General features: G+C 47.2%; 1 protein-coding gene across 5 annotated transcripts in view; it reads left to right on the plus strand.

The window, feature by feature from the left end:
• Nucleotides 1-21,732, plus strand: part of LOC117204314 (myocardin-related transcription factor B-like) — a 239,380-nt gene that overhangs the window by 140,372 nt on the left and 77,276 nt on the right. The window lies entirely within an intron of this gene.

The following is a 21,732-nucleotide window of genomic DNA, read 5'->3' on the forward strand; positions in this document are numbered from 1 at the left end:
CTTGTATCGACTGAAAGTGACTCACTGGTTCGCTACGGTTTATCCGTTCTCTTATCCAATTTTCTTCAGCGAGAACTGCGTTATCGTTTCGCTAACGAGCCGCTAACGAGTCTCGATTTTGCCTATTTTTTGTTCCGCTTCGATCGGCCCCTTTCTGTCTGCAATTTGTTAGGTGTTAATGGGAATTTTTTGCCACCGGTTATCTCCTCCTCGCTCGAGGCGGGGTCGCTGATGTTTCGTGACAAATTGCCGAACGTCGCCACGAAAATTTCACCCGGAGAATCTTAGGTGTCGCGACAAAGTATCCAATTCGGTGATTTTCATTCGGCGCTCGCGACCTTAAAAATCGTTTCTCAACGTCGTCAAAGGAACAAGTTGCTCTCAAAACCTAATTACAGTGAGCAACACTGGTGTCGTTAATATTCAATTAATCATCGACTGGGCGTTACGCGTTTTCTCGATAATTATCGGTCGTCCGCGAACCAACACTCGACGCATCGTCTCGCCCCGTTTCGTCGATTTCTCGTCCGCGATTGGCCGATCCCCACGTCGTCGTCTCTGCGATTCCTATCGTGCCCGCTCGCTTCCGTCGATACACCGTAGAATCTTGTCCCAAGCGCGTACGCGTAATCGAGAAATTTGTCCGTTCGATTTTCATCGGCCGACCGATCTTCCGTGCTTCTCTTGCATCCTTTTTTATTTGCCTCTTTCCTCCGCAGTAAGTAATTATTTTTCTTAACAAATCGTTTCATTACACGGATCGATATACATGTTGGCTAAATTAGAAAGCAGTTTTGTAATTCCATTTTTCACATAAAATGTCTTTAAAATAGCTACGACACTTTTTCATGTTGTTTTATTAACAACGACCGGTGACAAAATACTCGAGATCCATTTACCGAGTCACGCGTGATCTAATCGAATGGAATTGCAGCGAAAAAGTTTCGTAGAACGACGAGAAAGGATTCGTCGGACGTCGATATCGACGCTGTACTTAATCTTTTAATTTCCATTTTCCACTGTTTCTTGCTCTTTGATACTTCGATTCTCGCGATCTGCAGGAACGTACTGCAGAAACATGAGTAACGCGATCGTTTGCGAACGTCGCTTTTTATAATCGGTTTATAGAGCGAAACGAACGCGCTCCAGTCGATTATTCATCGACCGATCGACAAGGAATATCGGGTTCGCGACTTGTCGTCATTAATCATCGACTGCGATTAATAGCAATTTGCGGAAGTACGAACAATATCTGGAAGTACAATGATGTCACGGGAATGATTAAGATAGCGACGTGCCCTTCAACTTCGACGAAGATTTAAATTGAGTCTTCCCAGCGATGCCTTCGAATCCCCTGAAACATACTTCATCACTATCCGTCATGATCGGTAGAAGCGTATTTCGCATTAAATGTGAAATTTATATAGGGTGCTATAGAAAAAAACATCTAAGACTTAATGAGTTTACGGTGTTCGCTCAATGATATCTACTAAGAGTATCTGAAAGTCAAACGTGCCCATTGCATAACTAAAAACTTAAGAAAGATCTCGCGGCATTTAACTCGATGACTAAGAGTCAACAAGACGTATTATTTTCAATGTCTCCTAATTGCGTATTAAATGTAAATTTATTATGAATAGCGATCGGCACGTAACAGTAGTGTAACAAGCGATTAACGCGTATGATCCTGATCTCCTGAAAATCTGATCTCATGCAAGAGATTATGATCGGATAAACACACGGTAATCTAGAACGAACAAAACGACCAGCAACGTATAATTTGCCGTGGTTGTAAAGTGGCAAGAAACGAAGGAAGAAACAATTACCCGACAGAGTCGTCAGTCGTTATTTCAGCGTGTCACCGACGCACGGCAAGCTTTCGTTCGTTCGTCACGCGAGGCCCCGGAGCGGTGATAAATCCTCGACCTCGCTTCCATCGTTCCATGGGAAACGACGTTTTTCAGAGTCGAACGCGAGATTCGATCAGCTTGGTTTCAGCGGGGGGCGTGTTCTTCAAGAGCCGCCTTCTTAAATTAACATCCGGCTGCGAGAACGATCGCGTGATCCTCCACGTTGGCATACGGTAGACGCGTTTAGATGTCACCGCATAATGAGCGCGTTTGCAACCAGCCCGGAGGAATTCGCTTGCAACATTGACTCCTCCATCGTCCATTTAGGCCTCGTTCACAACCGCCCTCTCATTCATATGCTGCCGCGATCAAACGATAATTTTGACGGATGATCGACGAGTAGGACTTGTGATTTTCCAACACTTTGATCTCCGGTTGCAAATTTTAATGGAGAATTGCGCAAAAATTTGAAGTGCCTTAGTGAAGTTCAAAGTGTTGCATGTAATCTTCGAGTCTGCAACCTTCCTATTCGGTAAGATGCTTTTCACTCACATAATATTTCAATCGTGCGAATTAAAATTTTCCTTTCGTTAATTATGCACACAAAAAGATAAATTTTCGTGAAAGTTTGCAGTCCGATAACGATCTTCGCTGTCACCTGTCGCTTCGTTAGTTTCGGTTCACGAGCAGATAATTTCCATTGTAACTCATAGGATCGGATATCAATGGATCCAGGTGCCACGTACAAGCATCTTAGTATCTAATTAATCGACATTAACTTCTCGTTATGACGAGCTAATTAGTCAAAGACACGAGCGTAGGAGTCGACTTATCGCGGTACAAGGCATCCTCGCGATTCGAGTAGGTGTGAACCACGCCTAAGTAAAGACGTCGCAACGTCTCGCCACGATTTGTCCCGGGACATCGCCGGCGCGATCATAGATTATAACAGAAGAGAACGGTTATGTCTTATGACAAATGTAATCTTCGCTGTGACAGCTCAATCTATCGCGAGCTCGTCCTCGAGCGAGAACAAACATTGATACTTGGGTTTCTTCGGCCTGTCCGATTCCTTTGATTGACTCCTATCTAAGTGGGTTATCCACCTCTTGGTTCCTGGCCAGTGTTTCCATTTGTCACTTCCACCGCGGACCCTGATTTTTCTGTCCGATCTTGCGTGCATCTTTCTTTGACCACCGTTATCCTCGTTAATTATAATGTAACTCTGTTCTCATTGCTGGATCCAAGTTAAGGATCTTTTAAGTTCTTTACTATTTGACTGATTTCTCAGAATAATATTCATTCGTGGCGTTAAATATCGGTAGAGCTTTGAACAATCTATTATCGACGTTCACGTATCGAATATGAATAACGGGTAATAAGAGGTGTGTCTATCGGTGGTTAAGATCGAAGCGGCGAGAAATCTGACGTTGCTTGTCACACGAGATAGGTTCATCGATGAAGATAGGAAAGGTTAAGCCTGTAAGCGACGTCTGGCCGTACCGTGTGAACCAATTTAAGTCAGACAGTTCGCTACTTACGCTTGGTAGCGAAAGTTCGCCGGCTCGATCTGTTCATTCATATCGCTTCTTCGTTCTCTCCGCGTGTTACAGATGTTTCGTTTACCGTCATCTGTCCATATCATCATCTAATTAAAGTTTATTGCCTCTTTTACCCCAAGATCGTGAATTTCTTCGATTACAGATAAGGTTATAGAAATCGACATGTCGAAGATACGATGTCACCGTTAGATGCAGCATTTCGTTTAACCTTTTTCTGTTCTGTTGCCGACAGAATATCACGCTAGATCGTAGATGTTTTAGTCTCGGAACTGTTTCCGATTTCGAGCGTCGATTATATTTCGCATTTGCGTTATATATTCCCTTTCTAAATATATCTGCTTTTATTGATAAACGGATCAATTTCCGTTATTACATTTGTCGATAGTTTCGGTTTCGACTTTATAGGCAGATTAACTTCGAATGATTGATACGATCGGAAGCGTTCATTAATGAACAATTTATCATCGGTGCCGGGTGAAATTTATCCATTTTCCCGGTATACTGACGCATAATATCCTATTAAATAGTAATAAGTAGTTGAAACTGCGCGGTATCCAGCCCGCGAGAATGATGTTTCATTTAACGAACCTGTAATTTACTCCGCAATATACGAAGCTCGCTGCCAAATTACGCGTTGTATCGCGAACACTGCATCATCAACGAAACCGGAGATGCGCCGTTTCCACCTGTTACGACGCGCATTATCCGTATTTTTCTCCATGCGCCAGCGAAATCGCCCATTTGTAACCACCGCGATAACTATAGCTACCGTTCCTCTCTTTCTTTTTCGTTCGAACGTTATTTTCCCGATGATCTTTGATATTAGACATTAACATTTCTCATAAGGGAGTAACCAAGCATCTCTGAGAATTGAATACGAAACAATGGAATTCGTCGCTATGGGGGTTGCTCAAAGAGAAACGAAGGGCGCAACAAACACACGAATTTCCGCTACGTTTTAACCTTCGAGCGGATCGTCCCTCGTTTCCTTCAGCCACCTGAACGACATCGTTCGCATCGCTCATCAACAATGCATTAACACGCAGGCCGAACGTGATACTGCAATCGCGGCGAGTCGGCCAATCGTCGGGGTACCGTTAAACCAGGTGCAAACGGAACGAGAGAGAACAAGCGAATGAATTGTCGCGGGCAGCCTTGCGATCCGCATTAACCCTCTTCCTCGACGGCCACGCCCGACTCGTTCGTCGCGAAATGATTTATTCGCGATTGCGTCGACGCGCTGTTTCTCTGCTCGCGCGATGCCGACCTTAATTATCGGGTCACCCCATAAATAACGCGTATCTCCTCTTCTTTTTTACGCCCTTGGCGCGAGTGAAAATACTAGCTGCTGAACATGCATCAGCTTACGATAGGCCAGATGCTCGATTTGTACAAAAGATTTTATAATTGGCGAGAGTTCTCAAATCATATTGGTTTGTTAATACATTTGCTTGCTATATCGCGAGAGAAAGTCGATGGAAAGATCGTTGATCGAGTACGTAGAATGTATTTTCAATTATTAATCAATCAATCGTAGATCGTACGTGTTCTATCGCGAGTCTAACAACCTCTCGATCTGCCTTCAACGAGAACGAAGTATTTTTTCGCGCTCGCTACGCTGCTCGAGGAACGCGTCCCCCGTTACCAAGGAGAAGAAGGATGAAACTGTCGGCAAAGGGCGCAGCGAGCTAATTATGCGTCGTATACGAAGGAAGATTTATCGCGTTTGCATTTTCCACGGTGCGTGCGGTTCACCTACGTGAATACGCGTACCGATGTTTCCCCTGCCGTCCCCTTTCTCCCGGAGGGCGTAGGTGTACCCTGACGACTTAATATTACCACTGAAAAAGATACACGCTTTCGTGGAAGTTTGAACGCTATACCGTGTCGAGGTATTAATATTATCTTGGCGAAAGAAATACGCTTCTAGGCAAAGTTACAAGGGTTGAAATACCTCTCGATCTTTATTCTATTGGGTTGGAAAATTAAAATGAATTATAGGGCATTTTAAATGTTTAATTTGACGTTTAAAATTGTAGGAAATTTCAAATGAATTATTAGGTTGACAATTAAATGATTGCGGATTTTGTCAATACTTACAATCACTTAGTTGTCAATCTAATAATTCATTTTAAATTTCCTACACTCAGGAAATAAATGTCTTCGCCATAGAAAACGCGACGAAAGAGAATCAACGATCTCTGTGTTTCCTAGAGACGAGACTATCGTACACCTTGGCGAGATTCGGGAATATCGTGATGAGATAAACAATCTCTCCCACGGTCACGCCGAGATCACCGATCGACGTTAACGATGGTCCTGGTTTCTCCGAGAATACACATCTTATCTTACAACACGTTCTTTTTCCTCTTTTCTCACCGGTGTATCAACGTCTTCTAATTCGATTTTCTCGAAAATCCAACGCAATTTAGCATGTCTTTGACTTCATTCGCACATTACGAATGTATGGTCACGATGTACATGATAACTCGAGCGTTTAAGAGCCAGGCGATATTAATATGCTCAGTGGGACGAAAACTTTTTCGTAGTTGGATAGTCGTTTTAAAACGAGGTTGGCGCGTGCTCATTCTGCGGAGGATTTGCAAATTGAACGGCGCCGTATTAGTCACTTTGAAACTAATCGATGAGCCGCGCGACAATCGATCCTCGAACAAGCCAGCGCAACTAGTCAGGCGCGACCGTGAGAAATCGTTCTCGCTTCCCCGACGTGCATTCTGCGGATATTTCGCCTCGGGATTCTCCGTTCTCCAGCGCGATATTTTTCCCGGCGCCCCGGCATCTACGCAATTCCGCGTAACGCGCGCAGATATTACCTTCTTGTCGAGAACAGACTAGCGTCCAATGAGCCAGGCGGCTGAACGAGCCATTTTGTTTGGCACTCGGTTTGTCTTGTTAATCGGCTGGCTCATTCTGATATTGGTTTTTTAATACGACCAATTTGTTTGTTGCCGTGCTTAAACGCGCCGTAGAAATCTGTCGCTGGTCGTCTTCCAGCATTCGTCAGGGCGAGAGATGCAATTAAGAAAGATCGGATAAATAACAGAGAAATTAAGTTTGGCCTTAGCACACGTAGATACGTAGATAATCGCAAGTAGCGTGATATTTTCTAGTAGGTCAAAATAGAAAAATCTCTTACGATATATTTAGAAGAGGATATGAATTTGCATAGATATCCAGAGTCTAGCGACAGGAGAGAAAAGAAATCCTATATTGGAATTCTTCGAAACTGCCGAAAAGTAAGCGACGAGGCTGGTAGAGAACGCGCGGCACCGCATTTCCCATGTACATTTTAATATAATTTGTGTCGGGGGCCGGCGAGGGAATAATCGGGACAGGATAAGACGCATGCTTCTTCATTGTACTGTACCATAGGAATCTGGCATGAGCTGGGTCGGGCCGCGGCGAGGCGAAGAAGGGAAGGAGAAGGGCTCCTTTGTGAAAGCAGCCTCAGGAAATCAGGATTGATATAGGGCTGCGGTAGGTTCGCTCGTAACTTTGTCCCGCGGTACCCGAGACGCGGCCTCGATCCATTAATCACCCTCGTACGAGGCCTGAACCCTGGGTGATTAGCAGGCGTGAACACCGACTCACCAGGGATATATATGCGATTGCTCGCCATTGTCGACCACCGTGGACGTTCCGCGCCGCCGATTGAGACGTCCGTCTTCTTCGACGATTCGAAAATCCCGAACACGGAATCGCCAGCCGCAGCCGCCGCCGCCGCTTCCGCCTTCTCTTTTGCTCCTGCTTCGGTTCGCGCCGCTATTCTGACTCTCTTTCGTTCGATTTCCCCGTTGCGAAACCGATCCTGCAGAAGTAGACAATGTTAGAGAACAGAAACCTTTCGTCGCGTGGAGTATCGGGCGTTTGATGTCGCCGTTGCTACTTTCCATTTTCATGACGCGAAAGTACAGTGAGCTACAAAAGATATTGGCACTCCATTGTACTTTCTGCAGCATTTACATAGTTGTTTCGACCACTCGCGGAGAGACGCGATCGCGAGAAAGCACGTCAATGGGAGTCGTAAATTCCCGTTACGATTAGATAATCGACGCCACGAAATGATCCATCCCCTATTTCCGTTAGGATAATAGGGGTGGTTCAATTGAGGTTACACTGAATTAACAGGTATAACTTAATGTTTGTTCCAACAACTTTGTAAAGAAGATAATTACATTGATGCGTCTGTACAAGTTAAGTAGGTGATTGATTCAAGTATAGAAGCCCGATAATGACATGTTGACTATTTTAACGACGAAGAATAAGTGAGGTAAAGTGGCGATGCTGTATCGGAGGAAAGCTAATCGTGGGTGGGTCTAATCTGCAAAAAAAGAGCTGATCCGTCAAGGGCAAGGCTTTATTGGGAGAATGAGGGAAAGACTTCGCTGTCAATTGGTTCATTTTCTAGGTTGGTTGGTGAGGAAGGGTGCTAACCGCCCCGGAGAGAGAGAGAGTTGCTAGTGGGAAGCATCATACGTGAGAAAACTAACTTTCCCGTAGTAACAATAAGCTTTAGAAAGGATTCAGTAAAGAGATGTTTATTCGGTCTGAAGGACCTTAGCTAGCAAATTCCTGAGATTTATGATGGGTCCTTGAGACTATTGAGGGTACGCAGTAAGGATGAGCGGACATCTGGTTCCCATCTTGTCCGCGGTATGTGACCTGGTCTAGGTAGAGTGTCGCCCGACGTAACAATAGTAATTACCTAGATCGAAGCAAGGATTACAAACGACTAATCGTTTAGTCGAATCAAACCACCCTGTATCGTGACCTGCACTCTTAAAAGTTAATACTTTAAACACTAGGATTTAGCCGTTGAATCGTAACGAGCCACAGAAATTTCTCTGTTTTGTGGGTGTGACTTACGAGGTAATCAACGTAGCTGTAAATTAGCCAGACGGTGGAGAAGACTGGCGCGTCTCCAGGCTTTTCGATGCGCCCCCAAGACTCGGAAGGATTTTCTGCTCGACCGCGTCGCTCTTCTCTGGCACCTTTACGCGCAATAAATAATTAAGTCACGGTACGCGAACGGAGGCACGAAAAGTAAAGCAACGTCTGGCCGTTGGCGCGAATCTTTATGCGTAATAAATAACGGGCACCCTCTATAATACCGCGCGATACGTTCTTTACGATGGCCCAGCTCCCTTTGTTCTCCGCTGTTGTAAATTTGACTACCTTTCTCTTGCTCGGGCTTTTGTCGATTCTCGCATCCTGAGTCTGCGATGACTGCTTGCTTTGAAGAGTCGAGTCACCAAAGGTAATTAAACGCTTTGTGCATTCCGGAAGATGTCAGCTTGCAATGAAAGGACAATTCTATTGGCGCGAACGACGGACGCCATGTGATTACGATTTCGCAGTGACGATGCTGTATACCATTCGGCACGATTTATCTATTTATAACGACGCTATACACACGAACGTGCAATTATTATTCTTTTCGCTTTTAAATCATCGTAGAATCATGAAGCGTTTCACGGAAAACAGAACAGCTCGGAATAGCTTGTAAAGTAGCAAAATCAATGGCAATCCGGCCTCCATAGTTGAGAACAACTAGGTCGAGCAATGGGGGAATTCGGGTAGTTAGAGCACAGCGCCGGTAGCTTTCAGCTGGCAACGCGTTCATTTTCCCATTGGCTGGCGTGCGGCGCGCTGCTTCGATTGCACGTTGGGAATGATAAATGGCGGGATAGCCGGCGAAGTAGTAAAAGCGGAGGCACCGGTATGCGTGGCAGTATCCAGGAATAATTTGCTACCGGCTCCCGGCTCGCGTTGCCACGTCCTTTTCATTAAACTTCCGAAACGCCGCTAATATTCACAATTATTATCTTGTATTCCTGCGGGATAATTGAGCGGCTCGGTCGACTTCGAGAAATGGACCAGCCGCGAGAACCAGCCGCGAGGGGACGCGAGAAGGGGGAGAAAAACGGGCGAAGGAGGCGAAGCAGCTGCGAGGATACGATGGAAAACGGAGAGAGAAACTCGCGAGAGGAACGCACGAGCGGCGCCGTGGCGCGCGATGATGAACAGTCCTACGACGATTCGCTAATAACCTGCTATCAGTGTTGTAAAGTACTTTTTGCTCTTCTCGTGGTTGCCGATACATCGAGGGTATTCGCACGATTTCCGCGCATTCCAGCCGGGACTATCGCGGCAATTACATGGAAACACGTTGCATCGTCGCGGCAGCAAAACGTTGATCGAGTTTCGCGTAATCAGGGAACATCGCGAAAAAGAACGCACTGTCGATCCTCTAATGATCCGCGACGGGGTGAGCAACCCTGTTCTCACGGCATAAGAATTCTTTCACACGGTGATTCTCGCTGGGACGAAACACGGAGACAAATCGTAGCATTCGCACGACAGCTGTAGTATCGTTCGCTTCGCTCATCGCGGTGTCGCGTCGCACAATTTAGAGCTCGAGGAAGATCAAAGAATTTACCGAGATGGCCACGAACTTCTTCAAACGGTGTACGAAAAGATCTGTGTGAAAGAGCCGTCTCATCCACGAGAAATGGTAGAAGGGGTAGATAGGATGGAGGAGCTGTAAATTTTCTTCGTCACGTTTTTCGCATGCGTACTTTTACGAGTAGGATGTGTCCTCCTGTTATGTACACGTACTCGGACACTGAATATCGAACTATGACTTTTACGCGCTGCTGTTTATTATTCATAATGAGAAGGAAGTGAATACGTCGAAAGACGTATACAACGTTGGTAATTGGGAGTCGTGCCCTCGTGATATTTACGATTTTAATTTGTCAGCGAGGCTTAGTTATCCAACTAACGATTCGTGTTTCAGCGTGACAGCTCGCGAGGTATTGATTTAGTGGCCTTCGTCATGGCTGGGAGCGAAGAAAATTCATAGCTCAGTGAACGCGAATTTTAAACGTTCGATAAACTTAATAGCCGATTTCGACGGTATTTCCAACTTACGTGCGGGATAATGCAGGTATATTGGACGCGTTCTGGTAAAATTACATCTCTTGATAAAGGTAGTAAGCTGACTGTCTAGATAATCATGAAGCACTGTGTCTAGCTGACAGACGAGATGAAGATACCTTCGCTGCCCATATGCGCCTCGACCTCGTTGATTTCAGTCGAATAAACAAGACGTTATGGGACACAAATGCGATACGTTATCAGGGAAACGACCCCATTGGTTTTCGTAATTGTCTCCGAGGGAAATTAGGTCCAACGGAGATCTGCGTCGTTATCGAAGGGCTGATAGCTTCTCAAGGAGAACCGACTTGTATGTAATTGGAATCATTGATATCTGGATAGCTTGCATCGGGAGTTATTTAAATTAAAATGTAAATTAGATCGCATCGAGCGCTACCAGTTATTACATACTTCCAGTATTCCCAACATCCTCTGTAACTCCGATCACTGGTTACATCGATAGTTACATTCACGGAAGTCTCCTTTGAATATGTATTAAAGTTTACAAGAGATATGGAATCTGATTAATGGCTCAAAAATTGGATCAAACTTTCGATTAAGTTTCCTTGGGACATTCGCTGTGCTTGCTTTTTAATTTAAAAAAATTTGTTTCTTCTTCTTCTTAAGAGTGAGAAGTCGCAAACCTTCGGCATGAATGAATACGAAACATTCCTTTTCGTAACAGGTGTCATTATAAATACGGAACTCCGAAAGACACGCAACTGCTTATTTATACCAAAAAAAAAAAAAAGAAAAGAGGAAAGCGTGCATCTCCCTTCGGATATTTATTCCTGGCACGTTCACGACGCGAGATACGGGTGTCCCAGATTTTTGAAGAAACACCCGTTAGATGCGCGTCAAGTCGTTGCACGATGGGCCCTACGGGGGTGGCGTGTATGCTGTTGACCCGGTGTGGACCGGTTCGGGTCACTCCTTTTTTCCCTGGCTGATCGAGGCCTTTTTTCTGCCCCTCGCTCCCGCCTCCTCTGGAAGCAACATCGATATAGCCAAGTGTGACGTCACGCGAGGAGGCGTGATAGGTTATACTCTCGTGCGTGTGTGGGCTCACGCGTGGTCCAGGTGTGTACCCGCGAGGCTCATCAGCCACGTTAACAGTTTCCCTCGATTTCGATCTCTCCGCCTGCTTGCGACCAGGGGATTAGGGTACGATTAACGGTTTGGTCGAACGACGCTCAAGCATGCCGCTACTTTATGATCACGAATTGTAAGATCGACCTAACGCGATTGCTATGAACGAAGAATTCCTGGTTATCGTTGAATTTAGTGTCTGTACGTTAACTACCTTGTTGATACCTTCTGTTCCTCGAACGTTAGATTATACGACTATTTCGTTAACAACGTAAATATTACAGTTGCAAAAGTATTATTGGCGTAAATCCGATTCTACGATTAAATATTCTCTATAAATGATATCTCTACGTTCGCTTTTACGAATACACGCTTGCTCGTTCCATCGTAGCTTCTTTGATTTCTTCTGGAAGATGAGCAAGGTATGCGATTCGAACGGAGGTAGCCTGGTTTCCACTGCTCGGACTAATTAAAACGGGCCGCGGAGGGGAGCTAAATAGAAGCGGGCAAAACCTTGGCTCCGCGGACGATATGAAAGCGTCCGGTGGACTGCGAAGAAGTTCGTTAAATAATCGATATCGATGCGAATCCTGGAAGCGCGAGGAATGAAATTGCTAATGTTATATCCCCGAGGATCGGCAACCCTGTAAGAACTGGCTGATTAATAATTCCAGCGTATCCGTCGGTTTCGTCGTTAAAATTGAACGTGACGGTTCTTTCTGCCAGCGCCGTTTCCACGAATCGCTGACCCCGGTTCTAGATCCACCAAAACGTCCATCCGGACACGCTCAAAGAAAGGAAATCGCTCTCTATTCGGACGATCCCTCGAGGATAGAAGAAAGTTAGGAATGCGCAGCGAATGGGCGTTTCAGTTTCGCGGAAACGTGAATTCGTACTCGGTCCTCTGCTCACCGTAGTCCTCCATCGAGATCTTCTCGTGTTTCTGCTCAAAATATACCTAGTTTCATCGCCTTTGCCACCCTTGAACGATTTTAGCCACAGCTGGCGTTTACTTTGAGTCGCAGCTCTTACGACACATACCGATCGAACATTGTTCCATCTCGCAACTATCAGAAGCGAAGAGCAGGATAAATGACCGAATCGTCTTGTAATAAATTCATTTTCAGTTCGGTGAAATACTGGTCGTTAGTAGCCACAGTACAGAGAGAACAGCTTCGCATCGGTTTTCGAAGACCGTCTTAAAAATGCAAGATATCTATTCCGACACGAACGATAGGCGTATCGTTGCAAAGTCCGAAGTTAAAGCAGAGAACGTGCAAGGATACGCGCGCCGGTAGCGAACCATTAGCGAATCGCGGCAAGGTTGTTCGTCATCTCACGCTTGGCTAGCCGTGGCCAGGCATAAGCTTGCTTTGCCGACACGCGACCCACACGCGGCCTGCACTCCCTCTCTCTTTCTCTCTCTCTCTCTCTCTCTGCCCCTTTCGTTGCCTTTTCTCGGCGATCTAACGCTTACTATCTCGTCGTGTTTTTCTCAAATCGTGTCCGTCCGTCCCGCTACCGAATCGACATAACCGAGAGAGAATCATGACACCGAACCAACATGACTGGAAAAGAAAAACGAATTTCATCTCGTGAGATAGTATTGGTGGTTTTTCTCGGTCGTATCGCTTCGGCGAACTGTCCCGCCTGCGCTTCATTTTCTACTACTCTCGGTGCTCGCCACTCTCCAGACCAGGCCAAGACACACAGTGCAGGGGAACAAGACGGAAATAAGATACGACACAGCTGATACGCCTTCGTCCGTCGATTACGCGCTAGGTGTATGCCGGAGATTGCCGGTGATGTCATTTCCAAGTATAAACCGCCGCCAAGTGCAACGCGACTGCCTGCCACTTATGTGTCCGCGACACCATTTTATTGGGGATACCGTAGGATGATAAGGCTCGCCGATAATCGTTTTTCGGCTACTTTTTCGCTGGTCGACACGAACACCGTGGATCGTCAAGCCTATTTTTTTCTCTCTCAGCTTGTATTTTTCTCCGCGATCTTTATGCACGACCCATGCTCGTCCCGATCTACGTGCCAATTATTTATTTTCACATCCCGATAAGCCTCTATTATGGCTTGAACCACGGGTATTCTTTCATGAACACCTCGGTGAATTCGTGGTTTTAAACCGGTACGTCGATATCACGGAACGTTTCGTGCATAATTGACTTTTATCCCTGCTCACCGAACGCGTCGTGTATCAGGCATTGTAGCGTGTCAAGATGCATTGCCAAGCAGTTTATCGGGCTACTTCGAATGGCGACGAACGCGGATAGTTTCGCTAGCTTGGATTCCGATAACGCGAGCGTTAGAGAAATGCCGAGGAACATATGTTCGCGATCGGTGTCGAACGAGCTGCGTATTGTAATCTGCATGTTGTAACGTATCTCGTGTATGAATTAGATTCTGATAGAGAAGGCTTAATTCTGGAGCTTCGATCTTGCAGCAAATATCATGAGCTATTAAATATAAAGGAAAATAGGATAATTTACCAAGAATTTATGTATTTTTTCGTCTTAAGATGTCCAAAATTCATCGAATATTCATCATTTCTGTCGCATTATTTTCTTTTCCGTAGAAAATTCCTCTCGAAATTTGGATTCCTTTAAAGACTATATTTTATTTAAGCGTCTTTTTGTACCGAAATAATTCACGATGCATTTGAACGGTTTCTCATCCTTGTTTCGGATATCGTGCAGGTATTCGATCGGTGGTCGCGCGCGGCTGCTCGTCGATTTTTCCGGCAGCCGATTATTAATATCCCGGAGGCGGCCGCGGATCAGCATTCCCAACGACATTTCTCACGAACCGATTCGCGAGTCAAAAATGCCCGCTATCGACCGCTAGAAATTTATACCACGAGGGGCTCTTGCCCGATAAAACAAGGAATTCGAAGTCAGCGATGAAGTGAAGGGAGGTTTGTCCGGCCTGAGCGAGCTGCGCCCGCGACATCAATCATCCTGGCGGGCAAGACTTTCACCGGCTGTTACGACGACGACGTCCACGTAGCTGCACGAAAGACTCCTGGCAGTCCTGGCTCGAGTGCGTTGCGCTGCGTTGCGTCTCGTTGCATATCGGCTCTTGGACTTCCGTGCCAAGCGCGTCTCAAACTATTTTCCACCATCGAAACGAACATTCCCCTTTAGCTCCTCTTACGATCTTAGCATCGTAGGATTTCGCGTATTGGCATTGTTCATCGGCAAAATTGTACAAACGAAACGACTACGACGAGGGAGAACAATTAGGTGGATTTAAATCTAGATATCGTTTTATTTTTCTCAAACACTTGAGAATATTCTATTTATATCGTAACCACGTTTCACGTTAAACTGTAGCACAGATGACTGCCGCTTGCTCGCTTCATATACCGTTTGAAAGCTCGAAACCGCGAAGAGGAAAGAAAGTCAACGCGAAGGAAGAGTTTTCGAAATCGTCGCCAATATTCCGGTCGTCGAAACGAGAGCAATTGCGTTATGACTTCTCGCCAAAATATCTTGATACGTAGCGATCCGCACGATTTGCAACCCGATTCCTTCTCAATGCCCAGAGTTGCACAGGCACGATTTATGAGCTGGAATCTTTCGACACGGTGAAATCGGTGCTTCGTCTTCCGAAGTTCGACGCTTCCTCTCTGTTTACCAACTTCGTGTGCGAGAAATTGAATCGCGCGCAGGCTAAAGAGAACGAATCGAGTCCGATTTCGACGCATTCAATTACCTTACACTCATAAAATGGCTGTGATTGGCCGATAACTCAGCGTCTCCTTGCGAATTCGAAAAGCAGGACCAAGAGGATACGAGTTTCGTTGGAAGGACCGACCGATTCGGGCCAGTAGCTTCGAAGACGGCCGAGGATGATTCAATCGAGGCGATTCGCGTTCTTTCGGCAACGTCCCGCCCACGGATGATCGTGATCCACCTGGAACGAACGAGACGAACAAAACGAGAGGCAAAGATCCAAGCGCGCTGGTAGGATCGACTGTTCGACGATGATTCAGGCAAATCGATCTGCCGTGCGGTCTCTCTTTCGTCAGCTACATAATGTTCCGCCCACAGAGCATCGTGCTGTAGACCGGAAAAAAATAGAAGTCGTACGATGAAGGGACGCGCCCTGACATCGCATCGGTAGCATCGATCGTCGGTACATGATTTTGTTTCATAACGATGCCCCCACGAACCGACTTTCCCTGGAGCTTCTTCGAGGAACGTTGATCGCACTCGGCGATTCTTCGCCGAAACGAGTATCGATTTGAATTCATCGTCTTATTCCGTTCGAGCTGTCCACCGTAATCCAGGCTGCTTTATTATATGCTCGAGAAATTAGCATTCATTGCGGCCTCTGTGCCTCGAGATTAATGCACGCAAGCATCTTTATACGAGAAATATCGAATATCTACTCGCCGATCACTGGTGAAATGAACATCGTAAAGTCTAAGTGAAAACGTCATAGATTTAACTTTATGATCAAAGCACAAGCCGAGTCGAGTGGAAACTCCTCCGCGATTCGATAAAAATCTAGCTATTGCGACCACCGTTGAACAAACCTGGCCACGTGTCAATTACCACTTGGAGAAATTTCAAGCGACTTTAAGAAAATAGGCCTTCGTGTTAAGACGGAGAAGAGATGGTCGGACACCCAGCGCGTCCCACCCACGAGAGACGCGAAGGATGATCCACGAAGAGAGTCAGAACTGTGCGCGGTAAGGAACTAGAGAGACCCGGTGAAAAGTACCATTGATCCAGCGCCATATTTCTCCGGTCGGAGTTTATTGAGGAAGCTCGGTGATGGGGGAGGGTATGGGGTGGAAGTATTGAATTCATCGGTGTACGCATTGTCGACAAGATATACGAAGCTGGAGGTTACGGGTTAAGTGGAGCCTGTACCTCCGGTAAATAAGTCTCCCCGCTCGCTCGGGCTGTTACCCGTGTACGTGTGCGTTGTCTTGGCGGGCGTTACGCGTGTGGAAAGTGCACGCTGCCGGCCGCACATAGGCCAGGCCACGCTTTCACGGGGCAATTTATAATCGTACCGGGTTCAATGGAACCCGGCCGTGTGGGACGGCCGAGAACAAAGGAACACCCCGTGGAAGCTAGGTGGTTGCGCTCCGCGACGACCACCACCTCCGTGTCCGACGCTCGCTTAATCGATGATTAGTTGCTTGGGAGCCCTTTTGATTCCCGAAGCTGATGTATCTTCGCGTTGGCCCAACGTTTCTTTGAATCGTGGATGGATAACGTAGCCAAGCGAATCTGAAACGAAAAGTATCTGCGAGTAGGCGGCGTCGACAGGTGGAGGTAAACTCTTCTTTGCCGGAGTTCTTTTTTTTTTCTGTTTATCGAGTTTGACCGGTCGAACTGTACACGCTAGATACCGATTGAAAGAAGTATGAAAATTTTAATCAACTTTTTCCTCCTATAATGAACACAGTTTTCGTTCGTTGCACATTGAAAAGGTATCTGGCGGAGAATGTGAGAATCGAGAGCCGTAGGAAGATGGAAATACGCCGAATCACTGTAAATTACGCGCAGCTGAGATCCCGGAAACGAATACATATATCGTGGTGCGTCGATCCTCTTGGATACTTTGCTCTCGATTTGGCCACTCGACTACGCCCACAGCGGGGTCAGCCGCTCGACAAAAAAAGCTCCTTCATTAACGCCGCTGACTTTTGGACAAAGGATCGAACACGGTCGGGCTACGTTGGCTCTCGCGTACAGGCAGAAAAGGGGATCCTCCGTGCGTGGACATTGTTTGTACGTGAGTTACAGGAACGAGGGGCACAAAGCGCCGGTTCCAGCCGACCTATGACCCCGTCTCTAATGAGCGGCAAAGCACGGCTATTGTGAGCGAGCCTCCTCCTCCGCGCCTACTGCCTCATTCGTTCTTCTCTTCCTCGCTCGGCAGCCTAACCCTCCGCACTCCACTCCATCCACCAGCACGATTATTTCGAAAGAACACGCCACTCGCGCATCGTATTTTGAATCGCAATAGCGATTAAAAGTTATTGCTGCTGGAAATCTCCTTTGAATCCAGCTGATTTATGCTTATTGAGATTTGGAGGCGATCGTTGTGCATTTCGGCAGATAAAATAAAACAGCCAAATAAAAGCGACGGCTACCGTGTTGCCAGGTAGAACTACGACTACCGCACTGGGAAATTCGTGCATAGAACAGGAGGTGCTGTTGCACAGATTTATTCAGCGAAAAGGCAGTCGTTATAATTAGCCGGGCTGTGCGTCGAACCAATCGAAACAATCGGCAGCGTTTCGACGCGAAACATTGTTTCAACCGAGGGAATAGGCGTGAAAATAACAACACGTATGATCGATGCTCGGTGCAGGCGTAATATGCGCATGCATCGTGGATGCAAGAGCAAGCAGGACGGAGCGAGGTAAGAGGAGAGAGCGGGAAAGAGACGAGGAACGCTGGTCGTTCTCAACTGGGTCGATCTCGATGCTCTATAATCCAGCAATGCCGCCGACAAATGGAGTGCTAAATAATCTCTCGACGAGAGTGGAAAAACGAGCAATAGGCCGCACGAGTCCCGAAGCAGACCGTCGCTCGGGTAATAAGTCATCGAAGAGTATCGAAGAGGATCCTCGGGACACGTATCTCCGGCGAGATCCGGTTCGCAGAGGCAATTTTGGAAATTGCCACGATTAATTCCCAAAATTACGAGCATTTTCTCTTCGAATGGTTCGGTGAATGTCGGTGGACAGCATTTTTCAAGGTTTCTGTCGCGTGATCGCACCCATTCGAATCCAATAACCAATCATCCATAATCGATGTAAAAAGGCTGTAGCTCGAGCAGTAGCTTAATAAACGATAAAAAGCAATGGCACGGAAGAAGGATTTTTCCGCGAAGAAGGAAAGTTTCCGTGGTACAACGATCAGCGAACGAGCTCGACGATAGTAGGAAGAGCCCTGGACTCGCGGCGGTTCTTCGAAAGGGCCGCGAGCTGGGGAAAAAAGGATAGAAGAAAGGGGGAAGCGAAATCCCGAGGCAAACCGTCGCCGTTCTTGTCGGCCAGGCAGACGGCAGCAAAGGGGAACACCCTGTACATGCCAACGACATTCCCGAAGTGCAGCGTGCAGTTTTTCGCGGCTACCAGCGCAGGCCCTGACGAGAGAGTGACTCACGGGCTCTGCAGTCGAATGCAAGGGCGAACACGCACGTGCTCTCTCTTCTACACGCACGTCAGTGAGCACGCACACGTGGCCTGCGGCCTACCTGTGCACGTGTACAATCCGTCTGTACAGGGTGTTTATCGCGAATCGGTTTTGCTTGCAGCGTAGCTTCGATAATCGTCCCCGCGTCACCTAATTTAAAGGCCAAGGGATGATTCAAGGAAAGTTTTAAACGTCCGTCGGGAATAGAAAATTTGAGTATTTGTAAGGAACTAAATTTGAAAGTTTCGAACAAAGGTAACGGCACTTGTATCGAAGTATCAGGTTTGCAAGCTGCAAATCCCCGCCAGAGTTAACGTACTACTCCACTTGTGAATATCGAAGTACTGTACCTGATTCGATCGACCTGTAAAATGTACCACGTCTGTGTATAAAAAATCTTACGTTAAACGTCAAGTAAATACCTTTACAGGGCCGAGGTTGTTAAAACCTAATGTACAAAGAATCGATCGAGGTTCGTCCGGTTACACCGTGATAGTTCCACGATCGAAAGCACGTCACCCAGTATAAAACGCGCTAGAATTCGTGTGGACGCGTACACGTGTACGTATACTTGCGAGCATGTTCCGCTGGACGGGTTCGTCAGTGTGCAAGTGGATCAAAGATCGAAGGATCACGAGCGAGAAGGAGGAGAAGAAGAAGACAACGACGACGACTAAGACGACTACGAGGACGGGTGGAACGACGCGAACCAGAGAAGTCCTCTGTAGAAGAGAGGGAGGAACAAAGAAGAGGAGAGAAGCGCGAGATTTATTTGCCCGAATTTCGACTGGCGGCCGATGCCGTAGCCGCTTCCAAGGAATGCATTTCGCATTCGGGGTCTTCCACGGAATATGTTCTGCGACGGGGTTGAGGTTTCTGCTTCGATCGGCTAAACCAGTCACCGAGGTTTGTTATTGTTTTCGGGGGCCACGGACCGTTCTTGCGATACGCTGTCTCTGCCTGCTCTCGTACCTTCTGCGGCCGACTAGTGGATCGTGTCGGCCATGGGTCCAAAGACCGAGCTTCCAGGATCCCGCGGTTCTCCATTTTTTTCTTCTGTCACGAGGAACTAGTCGATCGTTCTTCTTACGGTCTGCGTGAAACCAGTAGTGACAGCTTATTCGGATGATGTATGGGCAACGATGCGCGACGTAATTAGTATTCTATCTGGAAGAGGATCCTGGTAGAGTATCTCCATATTATCGTAATTATGTTGGAAGAAGAGTTGGAAGTATTCTCAGCAGGAACCAGTTGGTTATAAGTAGCTAGAACGGCGTTACATAGTAGCTGGCGCTAACTCAAGCGCCTTTTGCTTTCGTGTCGACCGTCATTTTGCGTCTCCGTATTAATCGAATCGATAAAATCCAGCAGTTCGTGTATAAACGTCGATCAGACACGAAACGAGAAATTCTAAAGGCTCGATCGACACCGTGTACACCGTGGAAAGGTAAGAATCGGTTTCGTTGGATCGCGTGGTGTGCACGATCGAACGTCGAACGAGAGACGATCGGTAGGCTCGCGGATGCAGCATAGCCGTGAAAGGTGTCGTTAACCGAAAGGAACAGTCGAACCGACGAGGCTATTGCGGTGTTATCCGATCGAGGGATCGGCGATCGAACGGTGATGTATCGTTTCCGATGGGGCTCCCCTCGAATCGGCGCTATTAGGCCGTTGGCATCGGTTTTTACGCTCGAACCGAGAGATTCCGAGGCACGGGCGGGCCTCGCGATGCGTGTCCCGTAAACGACGGCATGCACAGCGTTTAACTAATGTGTCCGGGACCGGTCGGGATCGCATTGATCACCGTTCCGAGACTAGATTTATGTCGACGAATGATTCACGGCGTGATTTACAGCGGATTGTCCGGTACGCGCATACTGATTGACCATTTATTCCGCTCTCCCGGCGTACCGGCCCACTAATCACTTATTGGGTTAAGGTGAAATCTTCTCGACGTCTGATCGTCGAAACTGACCTGTTTCGATCCTCACCGACAGCTCGATTCGAGATACCGTGTCGGAGAACTTCCTGGTTCGGTCGAGACGCGAAACGAATCTTTTCGTTGCAGCAAGACGAAAGTATAGGATCCATCTGACCGAAGTCATCTTCCTAGCGACCTCGCGTTTATTCGCTTCAAAGAAACGAAACGATCATCTCTACGAGCTATCAGCTTGAAATAGACCTATGTTCCAGATTCTAGACCCATCTTACACCAATCGAGGATCTCTTCGTTTAACGAAAGTCGGTGCAGAAAACCGCGTTTTTCCCGTAGGTTACTTACGAGTCGGGAACATGGACTGTCTCGAATCCGTGTTTTCTGTCGGCGAGCAGTCCGAAAGTCCCGCAGGACCACTCTTCCTCCTTTTTCCGATCTCTGTCTGCCCGATTCGTGGCTCGATCACGAAGGCAGGGCACGCGTCTCGCCCGTAGAATGTCGTCGTAACGAGGTGTTCCACCCCCCTGTCCCCTCGAGCGTCTCCCCACCTCGTCGGCCAACGAAACCCGGTGCACAGCGACAGATTTCTCGTCCTTCGTCTGGTTCGTGTCCAGAGGTGATCCCTTCCAGCGGCAACCGGCAGGGACGAACGTTTAAATTAGGCAGGGAATCCCGTGGAATCCACGAAAGAAACGGAGCGGCCGGCATTCCGTGAGGTTTTGATACGCCTTCGGGCTATTGGTCGTCGGGGTACCATTAGCCCTTATGCGGTGGGAATGACTCCTTAGAGCCCAACCGGTCAACCTTCGCGCGGTGGGTCGTAACCGCTTGCACGCTCTAAATCCTACATTTAATCGGTCGCGAATTCGATCGGTGATCGATGAGGTCGCCGATTCGCGACTAACCGCGTCCGATAGAATTGCCAGAAAAAGTCGGCTTCGAACGTTCTCGTTGCCCCACGGTGTTTTATCGCTGCGGCCACGATAGCGAAGGATGCGTCGATCGACGTCGTATCGGCGCCGATCGGATTTATATCGTCCACTTTACTCGGAATTGATGTTCTCTCGGATGATTTAATGCCACGAAGTTACAAGAAGTATTTTCTCGGAACGCGTCTCATCGTTCTATTTTACCGGATCATTTTGAAAACTTCG

The sequence above is a fragment of the Bombus bifarius genome, unplaced genomic scaffold, assembly GCF_011952205.1.
Source record: "Bombus bifarius isolate JDL3187 unplaced genomic scaffold, Bbif_JDL3187 scf7180000007978, whole genome shotgun sequence".
Taxonomy (NCBI): Eukaryota; Metazoa; Arthropoda; class Insecta; order Hymenoptera; family Apidae; genus Bombus; species Bombus bifarius.